This window comes from Giraffa tippelskirchi, chromosome 11 (assembly GCF_054371585.1).
Source record: "Giraffa tippelskirchi isolate mGirTip1 chromosome 11, T2T-mGirTip1v1.2.pri, whole genome shotgun sequence".
NCBI lineage: Eukaryota > Metazoa > Chordata > Mammalia > Artiodactyla > Giraffidae > Giraffa > Giraffa tippelskirchi.
Window position 1 is genome coordinate 140,456,270 of NC_137285.1, and position 12,146 is coordinate 140,468,415.

The 12,146-nt window shown below is 39.8% G+C and overlaps 1 protein-coding gene across 13 annotated transcripts in view; it reads right to left on the minus strand.

Annotated features, from left to right (window-relative positions):
• Positions 1–12,146, minus strand: part of LRRC4C (leucine rich repeat containing 4C) — a 1,846,189-nt gene that overhangs the window by 27,491 nt on the left and 1,806,552 nt on the right. The window lies entirely within an intron of this gene.

A 12,146-nucleotide genomic window follows, 5' to 3' on the forward strand; every position in this document is an offset into this window, starting at 1 on the left:
GGTTTGTGGTTGATTCCAACAAGGAGGCATTAGCAGGTGTTTGGTCTGATGGTGTAAGCTTCAAAGCTGGGCATTTTGCTGTGTTAGAGAGTTTTGTCTGGAACAGATAATGTAAGTAAAAGGGCTTCTCAAACTTCTCAAATAGTATTATTACTGTATAAGTAAAACTGAATATTATTAACATTTATTTCAGAGATGATATGTGGATTTTATATCATTGGTTTTGAAAAACATATAACTCAAACTTACAGGAAGTTTCCCTAAATCCCATGGTTTCAAGAACCATTAACAACCCTTCAGTAGGAAATATGAAATTTGAGTTAGAAGGTAACATGCCTGGTATTTATAACAATGTGAGAGTAAGGCAGTGGGTAGGAATGAGTGTGTGTAGAGAGGGAAACGCAGATTTGGGAGTGGAAGCTGTGTTTATTACTAAATCCAGTGGCTGATTCTCAGTTTTCAGCTAGGTGAAAATTAGCAACATTTGACATAAGTGACTCTTCCGTCCTTCCTGAAACATTCTCTGCACTGACTCCTAGGAAATTGCTCTCTCTCTCCCCCACCTCTTTGTTTACTCTGCTCAAATTCCAACGCTAGATCTGGGGCTTCTAAACGTTAGAGTGTACCAGGGATCAGTTAGTGGGCCTCTCCTTTGTCTAAGTGATTCTCTAAGTGAATCCTACGGTGAGTTTAGAAATCATCTACTAACTGAACACTGCCAAACATTTATCTCCAGCTGGCAATGCATATTTGTAGTATATGTATATAACTGCTAATGCAAGACTTCTACTTGAAGGTATTGAAAATCAACCTGTCCAAAAATAAAACTCTTGATTTCAATTCAACCTCCATCCCTGACAAAGACTTTTCCAACAGCAACTCCATTCACTCTTTCCTTCCAAAAAAAAAAAAAAAATTAACCTCTTACTGAGTGCCAAACAATGGTTCCAGGGACCCTCCTTGTAAGAGCTCAGGACAAAGTCCCCTTGATAGTTTATTTTTTGGTCTCATCCTCAATTTTGCATCCTATTATTTCTATATCTTATTACCTTTACAGCCTATTGCCTATACAATGGAAACTCTGGTTATCAAGAGTCTTGGCACATCTCACCTCCACTGCTACATATTAGTCCATTATAATTGGATGATTTCAACAACCTGTTTCAATATTTGGTATCTTTGCTTCTGTCCTTGCCCCTCTTCAGTCTTTTTTCCACATTGTAGAGGGATCCTATTAAAATGAAAGTCAGACCACATCCGGTCTTCTGCTCAGTGCTCAGTGGCTTCTGATGTCACTCAAAATACTATTACACGGCTTCCAGTGGCCTCGGGGGCCATTTAGAGTTTTCTTCTGCATCTCTCCTTCTTTAATCCTATCTTGCTACCACTATCACCTTACCCATTTCACTCTGGACACACAGCTTCCTCGTTTTGCTGCTGTTGTTGTTGTTAGGTCGCTAAGTCGTGCCCGATGCTTTGTGATCCCCATGACTGTAGCCCACTCCCAGGCTATTCTGTCCATGGGATTTCCCAGGCAAGAATACTGGAGTGGGTTGTCATTTCCTTCTCCCAAGGAAACTCCTGACCTAGAGATCAAACCCATGTCTCCTGCATTGGATTCTTTACCACTAAGCCATCTGGGAAGCCCACAGCTTCCTTGCTGCTCCTCAGATATACCAAGAACACTTCTTTCTCAGGAACCTTACACTTTCTCTTCCTTCTGCCTGGAATGATCTTCATTCAGACAGACGTGTAGCTGTGCATACACATGATACCAGTGCTACCACCTTTCCTCCAGATACTTCTATGCTTTGCTTCTTCGCTTCCTCCAGGTCACCTGCTCAGACAGGCCTCCTTTCCTTGAAGATGCTGCCTACGGTATAATTGCCCCTTTTCCCACCTTTCTTTATCCCTGTATTTTTCTTTATTTCTCTACATAGCATTTTCACAACTAGAGAAAATACACATGTAGATATGTATTTATCTGTATGTGTTATTTACTTTCCGTCTCCTCCAACAATCTGAGGACACAGAGTTTGTATGATTTGTTTATTGATGGAGCCCCATAATAGTCCTATTTTATATAGATGAGGAAACTAAAGCTTCAGAAAGGATGAATGCCTCTCAAGTATTTTTATGGAGAAAAAAGGGAATTATCAAGCAGGAAGGAGAGTACAAAGATGGAAATGATGATGAATTCTAATTCAGGGCATGTGATAGGCTACAGAAGTTAAGTTGATCAATTCTGTCATTAGATGTATTAACTCTGTAACTTGGACAAATCCCATAGTCTTCTGAGACTTCAGTTTCTTCATTTGTAAAGTGAGGGTGATAATAGTACCAATACCCTCAGAAGGTTTTTTGGGGGGGCAGGCCTCACCCTGTGACTGGTGGGACCTTAGGTCCCCAAGCATCAATCAAACCTGCACCCCCCTGCAATGGAAGACAGAGTCTCAACCACTGGACAGCCAGGGCAGTCCCTCAGAAGGTTGTTCTGAACACGAAATGAGGTGCTGACCATAAACTACTAAACCTGGAAAACCGTAAGCTATCAGACAATAGGAATGATTATCATTATCTCAGAGGTTTTCACTCATTAATTATTAAGCACTGCTCTAAATACTTGCATGCTGAGTTACTTCGGTCATGTCCAACTCTTTGTGACCCTATGGACTGTAACTCTCCAGGCTCCTCTGTCCTTGGAATTCTCCAGGCAAGAATACTGGAGTGGGTTGCCATGCCCTCCTCCAGGGGATCTTCCCGACCCAGGGATTGAACCTACATCTCTTATGTCTCCTGCATTGGCAGACAGCTTCTTTACCATTAGCACTACCTCTAAACACTTGGAGAGTGGGTAAAAATTTACCTACTTTTATGAAATGATTATCTGGTGTTGAATGTGGTGCACATCCCCAAATGTGTGATCATGCCTGAACATGGAAAATATAAATCAAGATGGTAAACCATTGACTTTTTACATATCACCATGGAAACAAGATTGGAGACAAGAAAGATGGTGATGAGAATGGCAACTTTTGTTTCTATTATTCATCACAGATTAGAACATCTTCTCACATACATTATCATATCAGACCTTCATAATTATGGAAAGTATGCAGAAGTTATTATACCTTTTCATTTTTCAGATGAGATGCTAAAGTTTAAGGAAGTTAAATAATGTTATCAAGTTTCAAAAGCTAACATATAATAGTTATTAACATAGGAAGTTAAATCGTTGGAGCCCTAGACTAGTGCTCTGCCGAAGATATGTTTGTAACATGAATATATTAAGGGAGGGAAGAAGCTCTTATGCTGTGAGTTCTTCCAGTGTTTTCAAAATTTGTAGGAAACTGCTTTTTTTGTTCCTTGAACAGAATTCACTATTACTTCCATATGAGGAAAATGAAAAGCACATTTATTGAGCAATTACCAACTATTGTGTTAGTCATCCACATTGTACTTACGTGTCTTTCTGCATCATTAGACTACATGTCCTATTGGGACAGGCACTATATACAATTTTATGTGCTTGCACAGCCCAGTTACTGCCCCATAGTATGCATTCAGTAAGTATTTCCTAAACAAGTGGATAAAACAGCTTATTTGGCTATATACAGAAAAAATACAGTGGTGAAATTACATCCTGAATCTAAATTACTTAATCGATCAGTACAATTAGAGCAAACCTCAACAAGTCGCTATTTCCTAATCAAAACCTGTTGACATCAACAATTTCATATAGTCCAAACTAATATTGATAGTTTCCAAGGATGAACAATGATTTTGGAAATATTCAGTTTCCCAATCAAATTTCTGAAATTTATGGAAATCCTCTTCAGTTTACTTCTCATTGTAAAAATGTTTATGTACCAAAACAAACCCAATATTTTGATTTTGGTGGAAAAGTCTTCTGGCTTAAAACATTCATTTTGTGAATGGGTAATTAAAATAAAACCAGAATAAGCACATTCAGTACTGAGATATAAAGAGGTCATGTCTATTGATTACCTGTATCAGGTCCACAAGCATAGAGCAGAAAAGTCAACCATTTGCTCTGCCATAACCTTAAATCCAGTGGTACAGACATTGGTACATCAAGGCATTCATGTTATTTTCTCTTAATATCGCTGCTCAAATATTATGACTTCTCATAGCTCTATTGTGACTTCCTCCTTTGTTATTTGACTTTCCCATAGAGAGAATTAACTATTTGCTCATCATTTTTTCCCCAAAGTACTCTCTTCATTATACCACCTGTAACCTTGGAAAAATCAAGACCATCTTCTATTAACTAGTATGTGGCCACTACAAAATACCGTTCTGGGCATGCATAGGAGTACTTAGAATGAAGTACTTAGAATGAAGGATATACATGGATGCGAATTTACATGCTACATAAATATTTTTTTGGCTTCTAGTGGTATCCTTGTTTCACTCTGGGGATCAAGATGTGTGGGAATAGGAGATAGTACATACTAAGTGTCTTTGATTTTCATATCACAGCCTTCTGCTCTAACTGATCTAAATTCCTGGTCGGAAAGGACACAGGATAGTTGTGGTCTGTGTAAATGTGGCGTTTATCTTCATGAGTGCAGTAATGAAGAATGGACCATGATTGGCACAGTCATGAGTGACTGATCCCATTTCCCCTCACAAATAAAGATAAATGACACAAAATATCAGCCCCCATGCATTCTATATATTTTCCCACATTTATGCCTACAGATGCAAACACAGAGAACGTCTTTTCAAAGCTTTATTTTTTTCAAATTTTATTTTCAAATATGCAGCTAATAAGAACAATGGAGAAGTTGTGGGAAAGTCATAGGGGATGAAAAATGCTGAAATCACTTCTATGAGATAAGTTATGCCTCTGGAGAGGACACCTCATCAGATACTATCTCTGGAAACTCTAAAATGACTACAAGCCTCAAAATAGGATTTCCATGGATGTCTGGATGCTGTCATTAAGATAATTTTATGAGAAAGTCACAAAAGCCCCCCCTAAGAATACTGCACTAGAGCATTCACCAACCTGTAGAAAATTCACAAAGATGGTGGTTCCAACAGAGTGACTTCCAAGACCTCCTGTATGTATAACAGACAGTGCTACTGGGTTACTTTATTCTCATAGGACATTCATTATCTTCAGAAGATATGCATTCTTTAATTTCTGAATTGGACTAGGATATCCTCATTGAGCTTTTTAATTGCCAGTAAGATAGACAGGGTACAGAAGGCTGAATAATGGCATCATCCCAGATCTTCTCTGTGCCTAACCCCATAGCCAGATGGTGTGGGGATTCAGTGTGAGCCCTGCCCTGTGGGGTATGGGGTTTTCCACATAGCCATGCTGTAGCGCCATTGAGAGCATATTGGATCACTTTAAGTTCTTGCATTCAAATGTAAGCATATAGTAAAGGAAATTTAAACCTAATCAGAATCTCTCCCTGTTAGGAAGAATCTAGTTCCCTAGAAAATTATTATTCCCAGCTAATTAGAAGGCCAAGTTGCTTCTCTGCCAAAGCAGTTGGGAGTTGTAGTTTTACCTCTGGTTACCCATATCTAACTTATTTCCAATGCTGTTAGTCTTTAGGATCATTTAATGGTAGGTGGTGGACCTCCACCAATAGGCAGAACAGATCCCAGCCATCTTCTCCAGTCTAATTCTCATACTTGGCCTGATGACATCATTTTTTCAAATTCATCTCTGATCCTATGCTCCAGTAGATTACACTCTTTTCTCAAATTACTTTGGGAAATGTTACCAATTTTATCCCAAGACCATTCCTCCATATTTATTTGCAACCTTTTACAGGGACTCTTGTCTTTGTTACTATAAAATATTCAAGAACTGAGGCCCTGGCTTGTTCTTTAAATTTCTAGATACCCAAAATTACCAACTTAATCCCCTCCAGCACTGATAGGCTTTCTGTTAGGTATCTCATTCAACATGAATCGAATGCTTCCTAAATACCAGGGATGATTCTAGACACTTAGGATTCTGCAGTGAGTCAGAAAGTGACAAAAATCTCACTTCATAGAGCTTGCTTTTGAAGGTTTATACAGATAATATAAGCAAACCAGAAAAGATCAGATAAAAATGAGTATTGAGATGAAAATATAAGAGTAATGAGTCAGGGAATGACTGATAGGAAATATTACATAGATTTGGTCTAGGAAGACCCCTCTGAAAAAGAGACATTAAACTTTAAGAATGACAAGAAAGAACTCAGACATAAAAACATATATATAAGAGAAAAATATCCCAGGCAAAGAGAACAGCTAACATAAGTTCTCCAAGTTTGAGGAAGAGCTATAATCTAAATGTTTGTGTCCACCCCCCTACCCAAATTCATATGTTAAATCCTAATAACCAGTGTGATGATATTAGGACATGGCACCTTTGGGAGATGATTAGGTCATAAGGATGGGGCCTTCATGAATGGGATTAGTGCCCTTATAAAAGAGGCTCCAGAGAGACCCCCTAGCCTTTCCCTCCATCTGAAGATACAATGAGGAATCTGCAACTAGGAAGAGGGCCCTTACCTGACCACACTGGCAAGCCAAACCTGTCTCTGACTTCTGGTCTCCAGAAGTATGAGAAATAAGTTCTGATGCTTATAAGATATCCAATCTGTGGTATTTTGTTATAGCAGTCCAAACAGACAAGAAAAGAGCATGTTATACTTAAAACATAATAAAGGGAAATATAGGCTAGTCTAGTAGGAATAAAGTGAGAAAGCAGAAGAGTAAGAGATGTGACTGAGGAGTATAATAGTTTCTTTGGTTTCCATAATAATTATCACAAAAATGATGGCATAAAACAACAGAAATTGATTATTTCCCAGCAATTGAAGTCAGAAGTCTGAAATTAAGAAATCAGCAGGATTCTCCAAAAACTTTAGGGGAGAATTCTTCTTTGCCTCTCCCAGCTCTGGTGGCTCCAGACATTCCTTGGTCTATGGCTACACAACTGCAACCACTGCCTCAGTCTTCACAGGGTCTGCTTGCCTTCTCCATGTGTCTCTTGTATGAGTGTCTCTTATAAAGACACTGGTCATTGTATTTAGGCCCACCTGGATAATCCAGGATGATCTCATTGCAAGATACTCAATTACATATGCAAAGACCATTTTTTTTCAAATAAGGTCACATCTGCAGGTTCTGGAGCTTAAGATGTGAGCACATCTTTTAGGGAGCCAACATTCAGTTCATTATAAAACATTAGCACTGGGAAAGAGTCCACATGCCATGCAGGAGACCCCAGTTCATTTCCTGGGTTGGGAAGATCCCCTGGAGAAGGGATACGCTACCCACTCCAGTATTCTTGGGCTTCCCTGGTGACTCAGATGGTAAAGAATCCACCTGCAATGTGGGAGACCTGGGTTTGATCCCTGAGTTGGGAAGATCCCCCTGGAGAAAGGAACAGCTACCCACTCCAGTATTCTTGCCTGCAGAATTCCATGGACAGAGGAGCCTGGTAACCTACAGTCCACGTGATCACAAAGAGTTAGACACCACTGAGCAACTAACACTTTCACTAACACTTTCACTTGGTAAGCCTGGTAGGTCAAGGAAAGCAATTTCTTTGTATACTGTATGCAGTGGCAAGCTCTTGGAAAGTTCCATGTTGGAAAATAATACAGCCTTATTTGACTTTTAAACTATCGCACTTCTAGCATGAGAACAGATTGAAGTCACAAGTAGTAGGTCAGTAGTACATGTGAGAGATGGCTTGATCTAGAGTGGCAGCAGAATAGAGAGAATTAGACAATTAAGGGTTATTCCTGGAAGGTAATGTCAAGAATATTTGTCTAGGAATATGGGGATGACAGGAAAAGAAACCAAAAAGTTGCCTTCTGGCACCTTCCAATGTAGCAGTCCAAATAGCAGCTGTTCTGATCTCCTCACCACCATGCTCCACATGCTTGCAAGAGCATTTGTGTCAAGAGAGCACTTTCACTTCCCTAGCTATTCTTAGACCTTTGAAAATATTATCATCTTTGCTAGTCTGGCCCTTGTCCTAGTCCTTATGGTTGGTTGGGCCTCATCTCATTTTACTTCAAGAGTCTGTCCTGCCCAGTGACCAGTCTTGCTTTATTTATTTATGTGTTTATTTATATATGTATTTTATTTATTTATTTATTTAGACCAATCTTGTGTCAAAACAAGACAGTTCCAGTTCTTTCCCATTCCAATTCATTTCCCTGGGCATCCAAGAAGAACCTCGGTTATTTGATTATAACCTGAAAATAGTATACCATTCAGGCTGTGTCCAGGAATGTCAGAGATTCTGCATTTTCTTCAGGTTAAGTTGGCACTCTGGGTACAAGTCTAACAAAGTTTCAGAACCTAACTACCACAGTTACCACCTCTGTCACCTGCATGTATGCCATACTTAAACTTCTACAGAACTATAGTTTCTAGATTATCTTTCTACTTTGGGGACCTCTTCTGAATACACAAGAGATTGACTTAATCAAAATAATACCCATTTTTATGGTAATGTCTTTTGAAGAAAGGATAATTTCAGTCAAGTATGACTTATCTCCCTGGTTAGGTTGAAGTTCTGATAGACGATTGAAATTTAGGGTATCTGAGTAGTTCAATGAGGACAAAGAAAGGAGATGGCGATGTGCTGTGGCTCATAAAGTGAAGTCCCTGGATAAAGGCCATATTTTCATATTGAGTGAGCCATTTGATGGATTGTAGATAGAAGCCTAGAATATTCTTTTGGGTTCTGGAGGAGAAACAAAGCAACATGAAATCCTTGTCCTTATTCTGTATATGTAGCTGTTCCAATGAAAGCTGTTCCTAGAAGCTATTCCAGAGCATCTACATAATATTATTTCTGGTAAGTGCCTCTCAAGCTTATTTCTAAATAAGTTCCATTTTTCAGAATGATTTCAACATCAAAAGCTACATGCACCTGAAACTAAATTTTCAATTTATTAATTACAGTTTGTGATATATTCTTTTGTCTCTTAAGAACAAAGGAAAATTTAGGATTTGGTATTCCAAAACTAACAGTAGTTAGAAATAACTTTACTAGACCAAGCTTAAAACCTACCAAGAGAATATATTCTCTGGCATGTGATATCTGGCAGCAATGAAAAGGAACTGCTGCTGTCTGGCTCTGAATTAGAACATTTGTGCATCTGAGAGATCTTTCCTGTGATCCATCAAAGTGGCAATTGTTTAGAAATACAGGTCACCAAGGACTTCCCTCATGGTCCAGCAGTTAAGAATCTGCCTTGCAGTGCAGGGATTGTAGGTTCAATTCCTGATAGGGGAACTAAGATCCCACATGAGGCAGAACAACTAAGCCTGTACACCACAACTAGAGAGCCCTTGTGCCACAACTACTGAGCCTGAGTGTTAAAACTAGAGAGCCCTGTATGCTGCAACAGAAGATTCCACGTGCTGCAGCTGGGACCCAGTGCAGCAAAATACATAAAATACTTTTGAAAAAAAAGAAAAGTACCGGTCACCGATTTCATACCTATCAGCATGTGGAAAAATGTAGATTCAGTCCTATTCTTATGCTGGGTCTATTTAAATGAGGGCTGCTGTTTTCATCATGAAACCTGTATCAATAATTGTGGGTTAAGAGAAGAAAAAGAGTACAAGAAAAAAAAGTCCTAGATGAATATTCATCTCTTTGCTCATTTATTTACTCATTAACTAATTATTTTGTTACCTTTAAGTCACCTAAACCTTATTGAGTTTGAAATGATTAAGTGGGAATTCAGCAGACAGTGGAGTTAGGGTGGATCTTAACTATGCTACACTGCAAAAGAGTGAAGTCCATACTTCCACATAAAGGAAAAAATCCCCTTAAAAATGGAAATGGGTCATTGATTTTTTCTTCTTCTTCTTCTGCTTCTTCACACTCAAGAGTCAAATCCTCTTCCCATTGTTACTGTTTAGAGACTCCTGATCAGGACAGAAGTCTCAGATGTCAGAGAAAATGTTCAAATTGGAGTTAGAGAAACCATTCCCAGGTTAATGAGCACAGAGCAGCAGGCTTTTTGGAGAGTTTATTTGGAGAAAAGAAGCGTCTGCAGAAATCAAGTGATTAAGATGTGATACTCAAAGCGAACTCTGAGCGATCTCATTAGCGGAAACTAAGAATAGTCAACAAATGTAATAAGAGCCCTGATACAAGGTCACAGCCATCCCAGCACAGGCCAGCTGTGTGGGACTCACTGAAGAGGAAGACAGGGAACCTGCTTGGGTCAGATCACGAAGTCTGCCCTAGATGACATGAGCTTTATTCGCAAGTCCTAAGGGAGGAGGAACCAGGAATGTGTATAAGTTTTCATTACATTTTACTCATAGTTCTCCAGATGTGCTTATCTACATTAAAATAGGCTCCCCTGGTGGCTCAGACAGTAAAGAATCTGCCTGCAATGTGGGAGACCCCAGTGATTCCTGGGTCAGAAAGATCCCCTGGAGAAGGCACTGGCTACCCACTCTAGTATTCTTGCCTGGGAAATCCCATGGACTGTAGCCTGCAGACTCCTCTGTCCATGGGGTCACAAAGTGTCGGACAGGACTGAGCAACTAACACTTTCACTTCACTTTTTCATATTAAAATGCATTCCACAATTTATTTTTTGTAATTCCACAACATGTGTGCTAAGTCGCTTCAGTCGTGTCTGACTCTGCGAGTCTGTGGGCTGTAGCCCGCCAGGCTCCTCTGTCCATGGAGATTCTCCTGGCAAGATTACTGGAGTGGGTTGCCATACCCTCCTCCAGGGGATCTTCCCAGCCCAGGCATCAATCCCAGGTCTCCTGCACTGCAGATCGATTCTTTACCATCTGAGCCATCAGGGAAGCCCCATTCCACAATGAGGGTTCTATCATTCTCAACTACTTTGAATAACTCCTATACAAAGGTCACTTTCTCACAGATTTTCCTTCTCACACGTTCCTCAAAGGACCCCCTACTCATCTGCACATAGCTACTCATAGCCTTTCACTGAAATTACATTTTTTAAATCTATGTTTTCTCTTAAAAAAAATAAGTTTGGCTATGCTTGGTCTTTGTTGTGGCATGTGTGGCCTCCTCTAGTTGTAACACAAAGGTTTAGTTGCACCACAGCATGTGGGAACTTAGTGCCCCAATTAGTGGTTGAACCATTGTCTCCTGCATTGGAAGGCAGATTCTCAACCACTGCACTACCAGGGAAGCCCCTATTTCTGTCTTTTTAAAGCTACTCAGAAGAATATGTTTCATGAGCATCTGTGTGTATTAGTCACTCACTTGTGTCCCACTCTTTGCGACCCCTCGGACTGTAGCCCGCCAGGCTTCTCTGTCCATGGGATTCTCCAGGCAAGAATACTGGAGTGGATTGTCATTCCCTTCTCCAGAGGATCTTCCCAACTCAGGGATCAAATCCTGGTCTCCTGCATTGCATTCAGACTCTTTACCATTTGAGCTATAGGGAAGACCTTTGTGAGTATAGGGACACTATGTAGCTTTTCCACTATCTTATTTCCTGAGCCTCGAATAATGTTTGGACACGATAAGTCATTCAAATGATTATTAAATTAAAAAAAAAAGAATGCTTTTTTATGCTTTTGTAAAATCACTACCTAAACTACACCTTTATGTCTTACTATACAAATGAAAGAATATTGAAATGGAGGTTTCAGCCAAGGAACCAAGATACAGAAGATGATACATTCTAAGGAGACAATGGAGACTTACAATGGAGACAGTCATAAGTGCCCGCACAGTTCATAACCTCTTATACAGAGGATATATATCAATGGGCCAGAGAAAGCTCATAAAGATTTCTTTGGAGAGAGCTATCCTATGCATCCCAGTCCTAAGGGAAAGGGGGGGTGGTCTTACATCCTGTTGTTGTTGTTGTTGTTCAGTCATTAAATAATGTATGACTCTTTGTGACCCCATGGACTTCAGCATGTCCCTGTCATTCACCATCTCCTACAGTTTGCTCCAATTCATCTCCATTGATTCAGTGATGTCATCCAATCATCTCAATTTCTGTCACCCTCTTCTCCACATCTGCCTTCAATCTTTCCCAGCATCAGGGTCTCTTCCAATGAGTCAGTTCTTTGCATCAGGTGGCCAAAGTATTGGAGCTTCAGCATCAGTCTTTCCAATGAATATT